Here is a 19,396-nt window from a genome sequence, read left to right as displayed (position 1 = left end):
TTAACTGCTAGTGGAACACTATTAACTTGTTCTTATCTGCAGAAAGCATCCCAGATGACACAGGGAATTTGGTCTCAGGAGCACATATTAATCAGAAACATATTCAACGCTAATACTGCAATAATATAACCTGTCTTCCAAAGAACTTAGTGATATCATAGACATCTGTGCTCAATCAAGTCAGATGTCTGAGCTGTGAACTGTTCAAATATGAAGAGTCAAAGGCCTCAAAGTTACGACACCAATGCATGGAATTTCATGGATGACTTGTTTATATACATTTTCATTCTCTGAGTGACAGTAAAACAAATAAAGAAGAAAGGTGCAGATTTCCAGAACAGACTTGCCTGGAAACAACACTATAACCTCTTTATTAAACAGATGAGGCAGTCTTTGGGCTGATTTAAGACCTGTAGTAAAGCAAGTTGCAAAAGCAATTAAGTAAAGATCTACAATACTGCACTTGACTTTATGAGCATATAAATCTCAAAGATGGAAATGTCATTTCAACATAGCTATTTACCAGAGATAAAATATGCCTATTCTGAGCACAGACTTTGATCTGACTTTGTGGTTCCTCAGGATTTCGATTCAAGAGATGTTGTCTTTCTGACGACTGGCACTGAAGAGTAAAAGGTATGGAAGACTCATGTGTTTATTACTGCTGGAAAAACAGACCAAACTTTTTTAGCTGGAGTGTGTCCAAAAAAAAGTAATGGTAAAAGTCCCAGGCATAACAAGAAATAAGAAATAGATGAGAATCTTTTGGCTATAGGAAGAGCGGACTCCAAACTGCATCTTTTTTATTAGTGTTTTTGCTGCAGATTGGGTAATTACTTGAGTGACTTTCAATATTACATATTGAAATATTCCACTCAAAGTATTCCATTTACAGCTGATCAGAGCTTCAAATTCTGTGTTGCTGAGAGTTTGAAGTAGAAAAAAATCAAAATTGTGCAATTTTGTAAGGGAATTAAATTTAAAAAAAAAAAAAGGTTTTGGAAAATGGTTCTGGTTCCCTTCTTTTTACACCAAAAAACTAGCAAGTAGCCAGCTGTTTCACCACTGAAGCAATGTCCTAGAGTCAGGGACTGTGTGTGGGGCAGCCCCGTGGGATCAGAAGCAGCCTGAGAGGTTTCACAGAGCCAGAAACCTGTCTGCCTAACAAACCTGGGAGCTATAGTTTAAACTAGGAGAGGTTTGGAGCAATCCCTGAAGAAATCCAAGGCTGCAAAGTTTCAGTGGAGAATTCCTTAACACTTCTAGCATTTTTGCATCATTTCCATACTTATCCAGCATATAGATATTGGTTGCACAGTGGAGGATGGTTTGAAGTTGGGTGTCACGAGCAACATAAGCAAGTATGTATGTATGTATTCTACGTGGAAATACACACGTAGAAGCAGATTTTCAGGAGTATTTAGCAGCTAAACAGGAGCAAATGGTCACAGATTTTTCTGCAGCTCATTGAAACATTCTGATTTGAAATCAAGGTACCAAGCTTATTCAAATGCTTTTGAAAGTTTGACTAGGGATAGAACCAGAGCTTTAAAGACCTGAATGACTCTAAAAGTGTTGTCTCTGCTCCTAGGGAAGGACCAAAAAGGAAAGCAACAAGCTGAGGTGTAACGCTGGTGTAAAGGAAAGTGCCTTGGAGTGTCCAGGTCAGGGATAGGTGAAGGCAGGCCATGAAATTCATGCCACCTACAGAGGTTCCTGAGCACGTTCCCCATTGATGTAATCTCCCTAAACAGTGAGTCTGAATTTGTGAAAGGCGCAGAGGCTGCTGTGCCTCTCAAAGTCTCTTATGGACATATAAAAATATTTCGTCTGTTAAGTGATGGATCCCCAGGCTTTTGCACATCTTCCTTCCTCAGTGAAGTACTAAACCATGAACTACTTAACAAAACTACTGAAGATGGTGGAGTACATTGAATCTTTGTAGATTAATTATTTTCTTTTCCAGGCTTACATTATGACAAATCAAAATCTACTGACTCTTCTCCTAAAAAAAAAAATTTGTCCCTTCCATCAAATTAGTTACATTGCTGGGGTATATGCAGACTATATATTAATATGACAGGTAACATCCAGATCTAAGCATACGGCTTGTGTAAGTTAAATCGTGGGTCAGTAAGGTCCATGGCAGCCTGAACAAAAATGTGAATTCATCCAGTAGTGTGGAGTATGAAGATCTTAAATAAGAATAATACTGGACCCCATGGACAAATTTTACTGTGTTTCCTTTTTTTATTATATTTTTAAACAAATAATACAATTATCTTGTTTGCTTCAGCATATATATTTTTCCATTTCATGTAGTTATTTGGACATAAAAGTGGTCTGTTACAGAACATCTTATTCTCAACTCTCAGATGTAGAAGCCAGGAATCCCATGCATCTTTACTGAGGGTTTCTGTTACAAATCATTACAAAAGTTTGTTTAGATTACGACTTCCAAGCCAAAGAACCACTGACATTTACAGTTATTAACTATGGACTTTTGATCCCATCCTTCACAGTAAAACAACAGTGAATCTAACTGTCTCTCTCCCCTACATACCCCTGTATTGCATCAGCTTTGCAGATTTGGGAATTTAACTGTGTTTAAGAAGCTCACCTGAGGTTTAATATCAAGACTTAGTCAACACTTGCTCTATAAAATTCTTGCCTCTTCTCTTTTTTAAAAACAAACAAATAAACCCCATGTATTTTATATTAAACATTTTAAAGCACTTACTTACCTTTTGTTTGTAATCACAACTCTCCAATGAAAATCAAATGGGAAAACATGCTGCACTGTTTAGATATGACAGTAACAACATAATGACACTCTTTCTCAAGAAGAGAATGGAAGGTCAGAGATTACAACATTAGTAAAATCTTGTTTTATATAATTCATGACTCGCAAGACAAAGGAAACTCAGATCCCAGTGATAAACTTTGAGAAACATAAACAAAATTTAAAACAAATGATTAGCACATAAACAACCCTCATCAATGCTTGAATAACACTGCAGTATAATGGCAGATGTCAGTACTACAGCTGGTGGTATTAATGTGGCTGCTACAATTGTATTTATGGCCCCAGGAAGACCGTGCAGTCTACAAGCCTACAGGTTTCTGCAAGGTTCTGCAGTGCAGTTGAGCTACATGCTGCTGTCACAGAACCACAGAATGGTTTGGGTTGGAAGGGACCTCAAAGATCATCTAGTTCCAACCCCCCTGCCATGGGCAGGGACACCCTCCATCAGACCAGGTTGCCCAAAGCCTCATCCAGCCTGGTCTTGAACACTTCCTGGGAGGGGGCCTCCACAGCTTCTCTGGGCAACCTGTTCCAGTGCCTCACCACCCTCACAGCTAAGAATTTTTTTCTTTATATCTAACCTAAATCTACCCTCTTTTAGTTTAAAGCCATTACCCCTTGTCCTGTCACTACTTGCCCTTGTACACAGGACTTGTCTTAAGTTACATGGCCAGGTGGCTTAAAGCTCATCTTTATACAGCTGTAATGCTGCTGGCACTTAGTGCCTGGATGGTTCCCTGCGGTCCTGTGAGATTTTCCTGTGATGTGCTCTATGTTATGCCAGATTACAGTGAAGACAAGGAAGCAAATCTGGACTGGGCCAGTACAGACGCATTAGATGCGTACTCTAAAATGTATCAGAATAGAGGACCAGGCCCACTCATTGCTTTATTAAGTGATCACATTTTTTAGTATTTTAGTCCTTTCTTCTGCAATTAAATTAACTAAAGTTCAAATATATTTTTCCAGTGTATGAATTAATTAAATCTGGTTTAATTTCAACTTTGAAAGACAGAAAAAAGATTCCTTTCTTAAAATGGTGGAGGACTGCAGAATGTCATTAGGCGTTTTGCCATGCATTTCTTGAGCTGCCTGATTTTTTCTTTCAAAACTCCCACAGTCTGCAGTTGACAGGAGTAATAAGTCTCAAAAAGCTTGCAAAAAATTACCATGTTCCTTTATATATTTTTTTAAAGTAGTATTTGGACCAAAGTATGCAGTACTGCTAGGTGAGGCAGTTGTTTCTTTAAGCTTATGGACTAGAAAGCTGTTGGGGAGTGTGTTACTCATGTCTGAGCTGGCTCTAGTTACGGGAATCCAGTGCACTGAAATTTTGGGCATAACAGCATCTGGAGCTCGCAGAAGTGCTGCTGAGGTTTGGCCAACTCGCAAGAAAAAAGACCAGATTTTTCCTTAATAATATATAAAAGTTTTTAAGATACCCCTGCCTGAAAACCTGCGCAGCCTGATGAAGAGATGCAACTTGTACTGGATACTTCCTGAAAAGACACTGGTGTTCTGATAGAAAAGCAAGATCTGCCCACCCATATGGAAGGTACTTCTTCATTTTAGAGGTCCAGATCCAGTCACCTTTACGTTATGAACAGTCCCACTGAAATTACTGAAAGTTGACTAAAGAGTAACACAGGATCCAACCTGAGTAAAGGTATCAGAATACAGGCCCAAGCTTTAAGTGCAGTCACAGTCTGTGTTTGAATTATGGAAACTGGAGAAACATCCTTAAAAAAAAATCTCTGACACTTAAGAAAAGAATAGATGTAAGGTAGTTGCTTATGTAACCTACATCCCCAAAGACATTTGATCAAACATTTTTGAAGTATCATAGTTATCTAAATAGCATTTTACTTTGTTGTTGGTGGTGGTGGTTTTTATTTGTAGCATGTATTTTTAAAAGCTTTTGTTCCATGCTCCTGCTTTTTTAAAATATCACATTTACAGCCTTATTTGCTACAGACTGGGCATATCCAGACCCAATTCTTTAGTGCTGATCTTGTCAATTTATATTATACATGTACAGGAAGAGAGGAGAGCCAGTGCCACATGCTGCTAAACGCAATAGCAGAATTTGTTTTATCTGCTGCCTTTGTGTAGCATTAGTATTAACTAGAGTATCAGTTACTGCTTTTCTGTTTTTTGAGGATGACCTGTACTGGGCAAGTACTGCTCAGTTCCTTAAGCCTTCTTCTCAGGCCTTGACACTCTGGCCAAAGTGTGGTGCTAATCCTGACAGAAGCCTGTTTCTCCATTGCCTCATACTGTGGGTGGTCATTACCAGCAGACTGTTTTTTCCAATTAGGTTAATGCTTTGTAAACGCATCTGAATTTTATTATCTGCTGTAGGTAAATCTACAAGGCACAGAGCAATGAGCAGTCTATCATTTATTCACTAGAAATGTGATGAATTATCTATGTCTCTATCACACACACCAGTGCGGCATCAGAGGGCAGCAGTCTCCACCCTTTGGCCAGAGAAGAGCCAAACTAAGTCATTGTATCTGTAGCTAAAAGTCAGATTAAAATTGTTTTTGTTTATTTGTTTGTTTGTTTGTTTTTTCCCTACAGTGGAGGCCTTGAATGTAGGAAAGATTCTCATCTTGGTCCAAAATTGATCCGCTCAAATTTGGAGATCAGTATTCCAGTTCAGTGAAGCTCTACACAGAAAATCAAATGTATACCTCAGCAAATGTGTGGACTCATCATGATATTTTATTGCTGAACAGAGTGGTTTGGAAGTTGTAATATAGATAAAGGGCTAGCAAGATCTCAGAATAAGACTCACTGATGATTATTGTTAATTCCAAGCGGTTTTGCAATCCTTCACTTCAAGCATACTGAAAATATTAAATGAGGTATTAGTATAACTGTATTAAAAGGATTAATGTCTTTTTCAGGAATATTTTAAAAGGTCATTTTGTAGACACAATAGTCCAATTATTAGGTCTCATTACTGATGCAGAAAATAATATGACTTCTAGTGGCTTATCATGGCATAGCTCCCTTTCAGTTATTTTAAGGCAAAAGCAAGTTTAAATAAATTTTATGCCAAATCTTTTGGCCACTCATCCAGATAAAATGATACCATAGAAGGTTCATCATGTGCTAGGGGAAAAAGAAATGACAAGCAGTAATTTTCATATGAAACATCAGAGTGAATTTTTACTAAATTTTAAGATTTTTTAAAATATGAGACTACTGTTCCATGGAGGCTACAAACACTGTAAAACAGTAAACTGACTGAAGGTGAAGGGAGTGCTGTTGTAGACACTCATTAAATTTTCTTTTATGGTGAAAAAAATTTCAGAAAATCAGTTTTGAATCTGCAGGATCCATTTAAAACTAAAATCATCTGCTCACGGGTTGTTGAAATGCCACTCAGAAAGAATTAATTTTAGCTGGAGAGAGAAATACCTATGTAGTGGTTAGGAATGGTTTTGAAAGGATAAGCTAATATAAATTTGAAACAACTGTGCTGCAAAAGGAGGGAAATATTGGAAAATACTTTTTTTAATTCTTATGCTCCCTTATTTGGCTGTACTAACACAACACAATGCCAGTATCTAGATTTCATCATTCACAATTCATACTGAAGTTCCTGCTTACCTGTAAGACTAATATTTTCCTATTATTTCATTTGAGGGAAGTTTTGAAATAATGAATCCATTCAGCTGTCTGATTTGGTAAGCAATTTGGCAAACTGTGCAACACGAGCTTAACTGTGTGTTGTTACTTGTGTATGCTAGGACACACGTGCTTAAAAAAACCCAACCCTTTGGATACACGCTGGAAAAAATAGTCATAGAAGAACTGCAAGTATTTAAGGTAGATGATAGTGCTTTTGGCCAGACCATAGTCTAGTAACTGAAATGTGCCCATCTTTCGCAGAATGAGACCTGAGGTGTTTCTACGGGACCTTTTTTCAGTGCAAAAGGTCTGTATAGACACAGGCCTGTTAGCAAAGCCCGCACTTGAGATTTGAACTTATCCCTACCAGTAATGCGTTCTTGCAAGGGTTGTACACTTGTAGACAAATATTTGTAGATTAAGGGAGCAAAAGAAATCTTTCATCTGTTTGTTTGCTGCAAATAATAGCTAAGAAAATCAGCTGTGCTTCCAATACGAAGCCCAGAAAATGTATAGAAGTTGTAAATTGTCATTAACAATGTATTACTGTTGTAAATTTTGAGCCTGTTCTCCCCTGTTCTTGAGGATATTGTGCTTAACCAACGGCACTTGTTCAGAAATGTTGCCTTTTCCAAGAGAACTTTCTTAATTTCCTGAGTAGATGTAATTTTGCACCTCATTGTACCTTGCAAGATATCCTGGGCTGCTTTTCTTGCAAGGACGTATTGTGGTAATTTAGGTGAAGCTAAACTTAAACAACTTAAGCAATCTATTTCAGTGGTATACTTCTATCTAAGATATGGTTGATTTAGATTTTGTGCTGGCCTTCACTGCCTTGCCTTGGAATTTGATTTTCTTCAGTGATGTCAACACAAAATCATATCTGTGGGCCATAAAGGAGTCTATACAAAGCTCAGCTACATGGGAGTCACATCAATCAGTCAAGTGGTGAAGCATGTTGCTGTTGGCAGATTCCAGAATAATGTATACATTTACCTGGTGTCTGCTGTGTTCAGTGTAACATAGAATCATAGAATCATAGAATCACAGAATGGTTTGGGTTGGAAGGGACCTCAAAGATCATCTAGTTCCACCCCCCCCGCTGCGGGCAGGGACACCCTCCACTAGACCACGTTGCCCAAAGCCTCATCCAGCCTGGTCTTAAACACTTCCAGGGATGGGGCATCCACATCCTCATTCTTGCTTCCTTTTCCTGAAATGAAAAATAACACTCATCCAAAAATGAGGAGAACTAGATGGGATGATTCTCTCCTTTTTGTGTGTCTTCTGACTCAGGAGGCAATGTAAGCATATGTAGAAATATCCATTTTTCCTGAAAAGTCTCATGAATTTCCTACAAAAAGTGCAAGACCCAAAATGTTTCTAAAGAGTAAAGGTTTTTTTTCTATTTAGATATAACCTGTTAGGGCAGTTGATTTGTATTTCCAGTTTCTTCTGACCTTTAGTCCTTCTGTGTGCCTGACAGCATTTCAGCTTGATGCATGATACTCTCATAGTTCATTAGCATCTCAAGTCTCAAAGTACTTACTGAGTCTGGGAAAACACTCGCTGAGTCCACTGCAATGAAAATGCTGTAAGCTCACGTTCACAAACACAGAAGTATCAAGCACCTCTTAAAACTCACTAGAGTGCTTGCCTTCTGTTCTCCAAGTGAAATGTTATTCAAGAACTCCACTTTCCTTCTCATTTCAAGTCTAATGGGTTTATGAGCCTTTTGGTGAGCCACTGTTGTGCATCATGGGATGATACAGTCCAGCTGGATCACAGAAGATAATGACACAGATACAGATACAGCATTGCTAAATAAACAGCTCTGGGGTTCTTTAGTTCTCAGTTTGAAAGCAGGAAACCTCTTGATTTTCAAAGCATTTGAGTTTTCAATAAAAGGCAACAAACCAGCAAGGAGGGAAACTGAATTTCACTTTTTTATGATCTGATTCACCTTTTGACTCTGTTCCTTCCCAAACTCCGCTGTGCCCCTTTCCTGTTCCATCCCAACACATCTTTCCAACCTCAAATTGAGACATTTTCTGCCCCATTCCCTACTATTTTCTCATGTCAAGTACTTCGGTCCCACAGACTGCAGCTCTTCCTTTGACTTGTCATCACTTTCTTCGCTGACTCTACACCTACTTTCCCAATTCAACACCTTCCTCTTTCCTGCCACTTGCGAAGTTTAGAAACCCCCCTCTCCCATAGTATATGAATCTGTTTTGACTTGATTCCAACTGCTTACCCCTAAATTCTTGACACCACCACCCCCCAAGTTGTAATCCTTGCCTTACAACAACTTCTCCCATTTCAGTCTGCAGTTTGTCTGCTTTTCGTGGCTCTGTTCGAACAGCCCTGTTTGTTTAGCGGCAGCTAAGCCTGCATTTCTTCTGCAGCACTGCCTCTGCCTGCAGTCTGTGCTCTCTAAAGAGCAGATATACAAAGCATATTAAGCATTAACAAAACATTTACCACAATAGAGAGGTGGAGAGGGCAGAAGTGCTGAGGTGACACAAGGAGTGTTGTGGGGGAGTGGAGGTTGGCCACGTATGCATTGCTATGAGTGCAAGCTTATACACACGTAAAAGTAAAATGAGACAAGCAAAATCTGATCAGAGCGTTAATCATTTACCTCCTTTGTTAAGATGTAGTAGACCAAATGGAGCATCCAATTTCCCTAAGAATTTCTTCTCTCCATTTTGCTAGGGCCCATACCCCTCTGGCTGTTGGCAAAAGACCCCTGGCTGAGAAGCAAGGGTGGTGGTGCCCAGGCACAGCCTTGGCCCCCATGAGCACCTGTAGATTAACTATGTGTGTGGAGCAAGCCAGATGCAGGACACTTTGGATGTGCTGCTCAACACCTTGCAGGTGATCTGTACATTTCCTTCAATTCTTGTCATGTCCAACTATGCTGAACTGACTGCACACTTGCAGTTTGTTTGCATAGGCCACTCTTGTCAAAGCTGCTGTGTAATACAGTTCAACTGCATGTACTCAGCAAACATGTCCGAAAAGTGGCTGGATTTTCTTCTCCTGCCAGGTAGCAAACATACTGCCTTTTTCCCACAGCATGCTTGTGATCATCTGCCTGTACTCGGCACTGGTGAGGCCACATCTCAAGTGCTGTGTCCAGTTTTGGGCCCCTCACTAGAAGAAAGACATTGAGGTGCTGGAGCATGTCCAGAGAAGGACAACAAAGCTGGTGAAGGGTCTGGAGCACAAGTCTGATGAGGAGCGGCTGAGAGAACTGGGGTGTTTTAGTCTGGGGAAAAGGAGGCTGAGGGGAGACCTTATCACTCTCTACAAACACCTGACAGGTGGTTGTAGTGAGGTGGGTGTTGGTCTCTTCTCCCAAGTAACAAGTGATCGGACAAGAGGAAATGGCCTCAAGTTGTGCCAGGGGAAGTTTAGATTGGATATTAGGAAAAATTTCTTCCCTGAAAAGGTTGTCAAGCATTGGAACAGGCTGCCCAGGGAAGTGATTGAGTCACCATCCCTGGGGTATTTAAAAGAGTCTAGATGTGGCGCTTAAGGACATGGTGTAGTGGTGGACTTATCAGTGTTAGGTTAAGAGTTGGACTTGATGATATTAAAGGTCTTTTCCAACCTAAATGATTCTATGATTCTATACGTAACAGCCCTTGTAGCTGATGGGGTTAGACCTAAACCTCTCATTCATTTCCTGGCACGTGCAGGGAGCAGCAGTACCTCACAAGCAATCAGGCTATGGTTGAATGCTCAGGAGAGGGAACAGGAGAGCTGTTAGCTTGGTTCATTTAGCAGTTTGTTCAATATATTTCCATACACCCCCAAATCTGACTTAACTTCTTGTTCCACCAAGTTCTTAAGAAAGTCACTATGAATCATCTAGTTAAATGAAGTCATTAGCAGGCATCCAAAAAGGAAGAGAGATGGGAGTCCTTTGTGTATTACCTCAGTTATGGCTCCCAGCCCCGGGTGGAGGGAACCACCACTGCAAGGGAGCTGGGACTCATGTAAGGGGCTACTGGAGGGTCCTCACCACTCCCGCTCATAGCTCATCCATCAAGCAGCCCCTGGGATCCCCACCATATGATGCAGACATGTTCCTGATGTCCCCTGTCCCCTTGAGGTAGGTCAAACAGCACATGCTTCATTTTGGCACTTTCCATCGGATTTCACAGCCTGGATCCTTCACTGAGCCAGCTAAGGCTCTGAGTCTCTGGATGCCTCAAAGTGAAAAGCTCTCAGACTCTACAGTGTGCTATACGTGCTGTTGACTGATTTAGAAATAGGAACATACACACAGGAGGTGCAACAGCTTGTGTTATAAAAAGAGCTCATTATGTGCAAAATATTTGATTTATGCAATTCACTAAAACTCCCTACTGTTTTGAGTTCACTCATCAATGGCGTATTAGTGGAACATACTGGGGTCACAGGAGGAAATGATAATAAACACCTACAAATCTGTAAAACAAAGCAAAACAAAGAACAAGGCAAAATATACCATATGCAAAGATTTCTGGCAGCTGTTGAAAGTTGAGTGAAACAGCCTGATCTAACGAAAGATTCAAATATTGGATGCTGACCTTATATAGCTTTCAGACATATAGGCCTAATATACTTCTAAAAAAATCTACTCAATTGCTTATCCAGGCTGGAGATACATGAACTTCATTTTTCTCTTTTTTGGTGTTTTGTTGGTTTTGGTTGTTTGTTTTGGGTTTTGTTTTTTGTTTTGGTTTTTTTTTTGTTTGTTTTTGTTTTTTTCATTTTACTTTAAATTTGGGGAAATATTTGGCATCATGCCTTTTTGTGTTCCCAGAATTACCTGTCTCTTACAACTTGCGGAGATTTTCCTCTGTGTGCCATTGTGCCTATGTGGCTTGCCTTCAGATATCTATTCTTTATAAATGCATGCTGCTCATGGATATTTATTTATTTAATAGTTAGATTGTCAGAACAGCAACATCTAGACTTAATATTTGCCTCTGCAAATTTTTGCATTTTTTATGCAGTTTGTTACATATCCTTTTCTTTTTTCTCATTTATTAAAATGAGCAATGTGTAGTACAAGTGGGAAATTATTTGTTTGATCTGCAAATTTAGCCATTACAGTATACTCTTTGCACACAGGTTGTTGCTTACTTCTTTTAGTTCATCTTCTCTGGCCCTCACAGTTGCATTATTTTTTTGTATTATGGCGGTTCAACCCCCTCTCATTTCTTTACATTATTTGACAAGCATTAAATTTATAGGGGTATTTCCTGCCTTCATTTTTCTCCTGTGCATTTCAATTGCTTCTTTTGACTTGCTGCATGCCTGTTACATTTCTGTCTCCATAATCATGCTTTATTTTGTTTTTTCTTTTCTGAACACAGCAATGTCTCTGTAAAAGCAGTGCATAGCCTATTCATTTTTTTATTATTTAAATCAAAACAATAGAAATAAAAATGTGTCAGGAGAGGACTGGAGAATTTAAGGTTTTGTATAATTTCAATATGACTGTGGATATATTTAAATATATGGATTTAGAATTGTGCCTATATTTTCATTAGACAGGATTCACACTTTCAGTTGTGGTCCTTCTCTGTTCAGGTGTTGATATGTTAACATCTAATTATTTTACAGAATCTTGCACATCGTTTCTCTCTCGCCATTCATGTCCTTTTTTTCCAAAGAATATTTCATAAGACTAGGAAAACAGTAAGTTTCCTAACTTCTAAGTTAGATCTACACAGCAGTTTTTGCTTTTCAGATAATGTTTTGGTTGCAAAATATCATTGCTTGCATATCAGGATGTCATGTAGAAGCCCATTGCTGTAGAGGAAATTGTTACCGTGCCATTGGTGTGCTATGATTTTCCATCACCCGCTACATAGCAGAGAGCTGGCCAAAAAATTAGTTAAAAGCACAGCAGAATTACAATGTTTCTATTCCCTTTAACAAGTACTAATGTTTATTATTAAGCTGAATAGCATATATTCCAATCTCGCTAAAAATAGCAGCACATGCATTAGAAACGCAGAGTGCTGCAGGCCTAATCTCAGTGTAAACGCTGAAGCCATTCAGTTTTGCACATGAAAAACTGCGGACACATTAAACCACTGAAATGCTAACCTGGGAGACAAGTATTTTGGGGATTGTGCCAAACGCACAGGGACACAGCCCTCGAGGGCACGGGCCGCCGCGGCCGCAGTGGGTTGTGGCAGGCAGATGGGAAGGTGGTCAGGAAGAGGAAAGAGGTGGAGGCACCACACCACAAATGGGGAGATGCAGGCACCGGGGCAAAGATTTGGGGTGAGAGACAATAGACTGTCTCTCACATTCAGCATGCGGGACTTGGTGGTCTCAAACAACAAAAGTGTGTGTTTATCCAGGCGTGCTCCCAATACAATAACTTTTGATGGACGTGACTTGGAATGAGAGTTCAGCTCTGCTAAAACACATTACCAGCACCGTGCGGTGCTGTGTGGACCTGGATTTCGTGTTTCACTGGATCCATTACCTCTAAAAGTCAGACCTTTGCTGAATGCACGCTATTTTCTTGACAGCTGCGGAATTCATATTTGGAAGACAAAAATAACAGTGAATGTTAAAGCTAGACAAAATCTTTGCTATAATCCAATCTGCTGCATAAAAGAAGAGGTAAGCCATAAAAAAGAACTTTACTACATTACCCATGAACTCTGCATGGTTCAGTTTTGAGACAGGGTTTTCTTTTCACAGAGCTAACTAACCTTGGTTGAAAGTTTTGGACAACAACAAGTTCACTGTATTCTTTACTATATCTCAGCATGAGAACTTCTGGGATAAAGTGTAACTCCTTTCATATCACTTTTGTTCAGAAGAACCACAAAATTCGAAACATTCAGATCTTAGAAAATAAAAAGCAGACATTATGTCAGCTCTGGGATGATGGGAACCATGACTAGGTCAGAAAAGTCAGATAGAAAGTTACAGTTATTATATATTTGGTTTCTGAAAGGCAGGACTTTCTTCAAAAGAAAGATTACGATCCAAGATACGACCCTTCTACTACAAAGCCAAACACATTAGTTTATACTATATCAATCTCTACTACTGAGACTTTAAAAAATTTGATTGTAAAGGCAGTACTGCTAAAATAATCTCTATTTCTGTTATTTTAATTTTGCTCTGGCAGCGTTTGTTAGAAAGCAATGCAATTTGTGGTGAAATCAAGTTGGCCAGTGCATAATTGAATGCTTGTTTAAGATTTAGGTTGATGTGCAGTTTGACTGCAGTCTCTAATGTGGCCGTTTTCAGAGTTCAAGCATGGAAAATGAAGTCAGCTTCTATTTTACAATAAAACAAGAAATATATCTAAAAAAATAAGTTATGTCATGATTTCATAACAAAATTTAATTTCAACAAATTAAAATGTACGTTACAATTTAGAGCTCACCAGAAGTTTGATTTTCCATTTTTAAATATAGATGATACTAAAATAAAAGCTTATAGGACATCAAGACCAATTTTCTGCTGAATTTGAGTGAATAAAACTAGGTCTCTGAATCCACTACTGAATGTTGTATGTAGCTTTAATAGTTGTTGAATAATGTTTTCCACATTTGAAGTATTAACACCCGATAATGATAGCCCTAATGTCCCAAAAAAGTCTACCTTAGATGTTGGATTCAAGTAAGATGTGTTTATTTTTTCTGGACACTTACATCCACGTGCTTAAAAACATATGCACAGGAGTAATAAATAAAGTGAAATATATACATTCTTAACGGATACCAGGGAGCTATTACATGTAACAAATATCTAATTGCATAGCTATTAAACATCAGTGTCAATTGTCCTCTTGAGAGACTGTTTTCTTCCAAGCCTGGGTTAGGATTAGAAAAGTTTGCAACTTGTCATATGGTGGTATGACTCAGTAACCGTGGTTGATATTGTTACACTCTATGTCCTTAATGTTGGTTTGCCTTTCATCTTGGTAAATCTAAACAGGTGAACTTTCCTGCAACAACTTTTGATGTATAAATAATCCTTGGTAAATAATTTTTACATGGATTTGTTGATAGTAACAACATTGTTGCTTTTATTAGGATAAACATTATAGATGGTAAAACTGATTAATATTAATGTTTGAACAAAAGGTGACTATTTTCTTTGGAAATGGAGATACCTGTGTAGTTTCCATGCTGTATGGAGGGGAGACGCTGGTAGGAGATGCCATGAGAGATGTCCTGCATTCAGTTTACACTTTAGCTTCTCAGTGCAATTACTCAGAAAATTAAAGATTCCTACTCCACATGATTTATGTGTTGCTGTGTCTGTCACTGAACTACTACAGGCAGGGAGAGGAAGCATTGTTCAAAACCAGGGAGCTAAAGTGGGAGGCAGGCTGCTGGTGAGAGCCCACCATCCCTCTCTGAAAGGTAGCCTCAAGGAAAAAGAAAGGTACAAGTAGCACAAGGAGGCTTTGACACTAATCTGACATTAGCTATGGTTTTCCTCTGGCAGAATTGTTTTATTGAACTAGCAGATTTTTTTCCCCCTTTTTGTTTATCCTTTAAATCACATGCAGAAGTTATAGTCTTCATTTTGCCAAACAGTATGTCTTTGGAAAAAATATAAAATTTGATGAAATATGATATAATTTAAACATTATTTTCCTGAGGAGAAAAGCGCTACAAGATAATTAGCAGCAGAGTGCCTTAAGAATCCTACAATTGATCTTACATTTTGTTTATTTGCTTTGCAGAACTGGCAAAGCTCATGGAATAATGAAGTGGTGACACACATCATTCGAAGTCAATCAAAACTCGGGATGGCTGAAAACCCTCTCAAAGTAGTGAGAAGGTTCAGGCTGGGAAATGAACTGACTCAGTAACATGCACCTAATGCGAGACAAACCTGGTAAGACATAAAATGAGTTTGTGAAATAGAAGAGATTACAGTGCCACGTTGTGGTGGGTTGACCCTGGCTGGGGGCCAGGTGCCCAACAGAGCCGCTCTATCACTCCCCACCTTCACTAGACAGGGGAGAAAAGGTACAACGAAAAGCGTGTGGGTCAAGATAAGGACAGGGAGAGATCACTCACTAATTATTGCCACAAGCAAAACAGACCAAACTTAGAGAGGGAATTAATCTAATTTATTACTAAGCAAAACAGAGTAGAGGAACGAGAAATAAAATCAAATCTTAAAACACCTCCCCCCACCCCTCCCATCTTCCTGGGCTCAACTTCACTCCCGGCTTCAATCTCCTCCCCCCCTCAGCAGCACAGGGGGACGGGGAATGGGAGTTACGGTCAGTTCATCACATGGTGTTTCTGCCGCTTCTTCCTCCTCAGGGGGAGGACTCCTCTCGTCGTTCCCCTGCTCCAGCGTGGGGTCCCTCTCACAGGAGACAGTCCTTCATGAACTTCTCCAACGTGAGTCTCCTCCACGGGGTGCAGACCTTCAGGAGCAAACTGCTCCAGCGTGGGTCCCCCACGGGGTCACAAGTCCTGTCAGCAAACCTGCTCTGGTGTGGGCTTCCCACAGGGCCACAGCTTCTTTCAGGTGCCTCCACCTGCTCCGGCGTGGGGTCCTCCACGGGCCGCAGGTGGAATCTCTACACCCCCTCATCCTCCCTCCATGGGCTGCAGGGGGACAGCCTGCCTCACCATGGTCTTCACCACGGGCTGCAGGGGGATCTCTGCTCTGGCACCTGGAGCACCTCCTGCCCCTCCTTCTGCACTGACCTGGGTGTCTGCAGAGTTTCTTACATCTTCTCACTCCTCTCTCCCGCTGCAAAAGCTCTCTCTAACTGTTTTTTTCCTTCTTAAATATGTTATCCCAGAGGCGCTGATGGGCTTGGCCTTGGCCAGCGGCGGGTCTGCCTTGGAGCCGGCTGGCATTGGCTCTGTCAGACACAGGGGAAGCTTCTGGCAGCTTCTCACAGAAGCCACCCCTGTAGCACGCCCCCCCCCCCCCCCCCCGCTACCAAAACCTTGCCACACAAACCCAACACACATGCATAAATAGATAAGATTTTCCTAGCTAGAATATTATTCTCAGTTGTAGTAACATTTTGTGTAATACAGAGATAAAATGATACAAAGGCATGTGACACTGCTGTAAAAGTCTACAGTGGTTTCTTTAGATTTTTTCAGGTGAAGGAAATATCAAAGGGATTGGACCTGTTTCCTGTTAGCTTAGATACATAAGGTGAGACTGAAGAAAAACACATGCAACCTTCTGGAAGAGGTAACTAAGACAGTTATTTCCTCTTGTATTACGGCAGTAAGGGACTTCCAATGAATCTGAGAACAAAAATCATTTAAAAATATATCAACAGCCCACAGAGCTGTCGCCCACAATTTTAAGACCATAAAACCCTGAAGCTTTAAAATGTAAGTCAAGTTCTTCGTGGCTGGAGCTGGGGGAAAGTTCTCAATGGGTTCATGTGTCTCCACTTGCCTGTTGTGTTTTTGTCAGATGCACCCATAGCTGGCTGCTGTTACAGACAAGATATGGTATCACTGGTCTGATGTGGAATGAGAAAATCTATGCTCTGCTGTTTTCTTAAGAAAAAGAGTCCATTAACACACAGGAATCTGTTTTTAAATCACTCTTTGCTGGAATGAACTTTTAAGCCCTCCAGTAGCTGTTCCAAAGGCAGAAGTTCTCCACCTAATATGAAACAGGTCTCAGAAAATTCAGCCAGATAAAGCAAAGGAAGAGCAGAATCACTGAGATGAGCTGAACAGATAGTGGGATCCAGTTGTCTTGTTGCTTTCAATAAGGAATGTTAGGATAAATTAAGTACACAATGGAAATTTGGATCTCAAAATACATGTGAGATTTAAAGTGCTTTTGGGTGTCTCAAACTCTTAATTTCATGGGAATTACCAAAAAGGGAGAAATTCTAAAACCACAATATCATGTGTTTAAGACTTCACAGTGTTTATTGCCTCAGAAGGTATGACATTTCTTTATGTTTTCAGTATTGCTTCTTGTGAATTTTTTTTCTTTTTTAAGATTTTTCAGATTGGCAATGAAGTTATTTATGAATATCAACACTATGAACAGAACTGTTCCTCTACAGTTCGCAGCATGGAGACAAGAATAATCTTTGCCTTGCTCTTCTCTCTCTCTGTTGAATAAACTGTTTGGCTTGCAGTTCATCTTTTCCTATTTCAAATAAACTTTTAAGATTTCTCAAGCACTGCTTTAGAGTCTGATCCCTAAACCAACAGAAGCCAAAGCAAAGAATTGCATCGACCTCAGTAAGCTTTGGATTAGCCTTACAATACACTATCAATCACTTTTTCTTTTGCACAGGCCTGCAACCACTTTGCTACCATGTGGAAGATATCGATGTGGAAATATTTTGCAAGGAAAATTAGCAGAGAATGGAGAAGGTCTTGCAGTAGTACCTAATTAAAAAACAAACAAAACAACAACAACAACAAAAGAAAACAGACAAAAATACTGGACAGATTATTATAGCAGCTGCTTTCTATATTTTTACATTTAGTGACTGGACGGCTAATAGCTTAACGTAAAGGAGAACAAGTTTGCTTCCAAATTTCTCCTCCTATACAATTACATTTAAAGCATGGAAAATTTTGAACTTGTGAGAAGATATATTTATTATGTAAATATGTCACATGAACATCATATGTTATTACTGTTCAATTTCATTGTAATTTCCTTGACCTTTTTCAGGAGAGAAGATCAAGCTAAAAATGAAATCTGAGGAAAAGACAGAACGATCCAAATGTAGTACAAGCCTCCCTATTTTTGGCAAGTTTTCCACCACAGCACCCAAGGGGTTGATCCCAGCCAGAAGAACACTTTGGCAAACAGAAGTCTTGAATAGCAGACATATCTGTTGTGAAATTTTGGCTGTTGATAAGCCAGAGAGACCTGGTTAAGGACCAAGTAATTTTAATGTCTGCTGAAAGACATATATTTCTGAGCTGGTTTGGGATTTGGGGTATTTCACTGTCAAACTGATGATCTAACAGTGAGGGTGTACAAGAGACAGAGATTTCCAGCATTACTGTAACTTACTAAACTTTGTAGTATAATTATTAATAAAACAAAGCACCGTGATGACTTGTGAAGGAATGTAGTCTCTGTTACCATAACGCCCTGGGGTCATTTAAAGAACATATTATTATTCAATATTCATGTGGAAAAAATTCTGAAATATTACAATTGCTTATTTTGCAACAGCTATGTGTGCTACATAATTTCTTTACAGCGCTTATTTTGGTCTGGAGGGAAAGTCTGTGTATTACTTTATACTTCTCTAGTACCCTGCACCTTAAAAATCAAGCACTTGCCGAACATTTATGAACTATTCTTAGCCTCAAAATACGTAGTAGGAGGCAGTGTTATTGTCTCTGTTTTTCATGGAAGATAAAATGAAATATTCATGATTAACCACAAGAACATTGTTGTCATGATGAACTTAGCCTCTTTGGTGCATGAGTCATCTTTTTGTTGTATGTACTGTACCTAAAATAATGTAGCTTTAACTCCTGTTTGGGGTGTTACTGGGGTATAAATAACAAAAGCTGGGGAAGAAACTTGTAACAGGAACAAAAGTATAGGTCTAAGGGATTTTCATTATCCAGTGTTTCCTTGAGCAAGATGACCCATCTTCACTTTACTGGATAGTTAGTCAGACCTGTTTAATTTTTAAATATACAAGTACAGTTCTTTCTTGGAAGGTATCTTCATGTTAGACGGTAGCAGTGGTTGCAGGAGATGCAGGCACTCCCTTTTAAAACTACTGTTCATGACTTTGCTGGAAATAGCTCAGTATGGCATAGAGCTGCGAGTCAAAGGATGCTCCGTTCTGACCACACTTCTGCCGTTCCCTTTACTGAATGCAAAAAACCCCTGGGATGCTTGGGGCCTTTTTGTTTAGGTGACCGCTGTCAGATAGACTTGTAAAAAGATACAGTTCACCTGGGTTTC

At 39.6% G+C, this 19,396-nt stretch overlaps 1 long non-coding RNA gene across 1 annotated transcript; it reads left to right on the top strand.

Moving 5' to 3' along the window:
- The first annotated feature begins 582 nt into the window (after nucleotides 1-582).
- On the top strand, nucleotides 583-18,427 carry LOC142600140 (uncharacterized). The gene is made up of 3 exons (XR_012833596.1): nucleotides 583-636; nucleotides 15,180-15,334; nucleotides 18,134-18,427. It is a non-coding gene; the product is annotated as an uncharacterized LOC142600140 (long non-coding RNA).
- The last annotated feature ends 969 nt before the right edge of the window (nucleotides 18,428-19,396 follow it).

The sequence above is a fragment of the Balearica regulorum genome, chromosome 1 (genome assembly GCF_011004875.1).
Source record: "Balearica regulorum gibbericeps isolate bBalReg1 chromosome 1, bBalReg1.pri, whole genome shotgun sequence".
In the NCBI taxonomy this organism is placed as follows: Eukaryota; Metazoa; Chordata; class Aves; order Gruiformes; family Gruidae; genus Balearica; species Balearica regulorum.
Note: the sequence above shows the minus strand (reverse complement) of the source record. Positions and strands in the feature narration are given on the sequence as shown.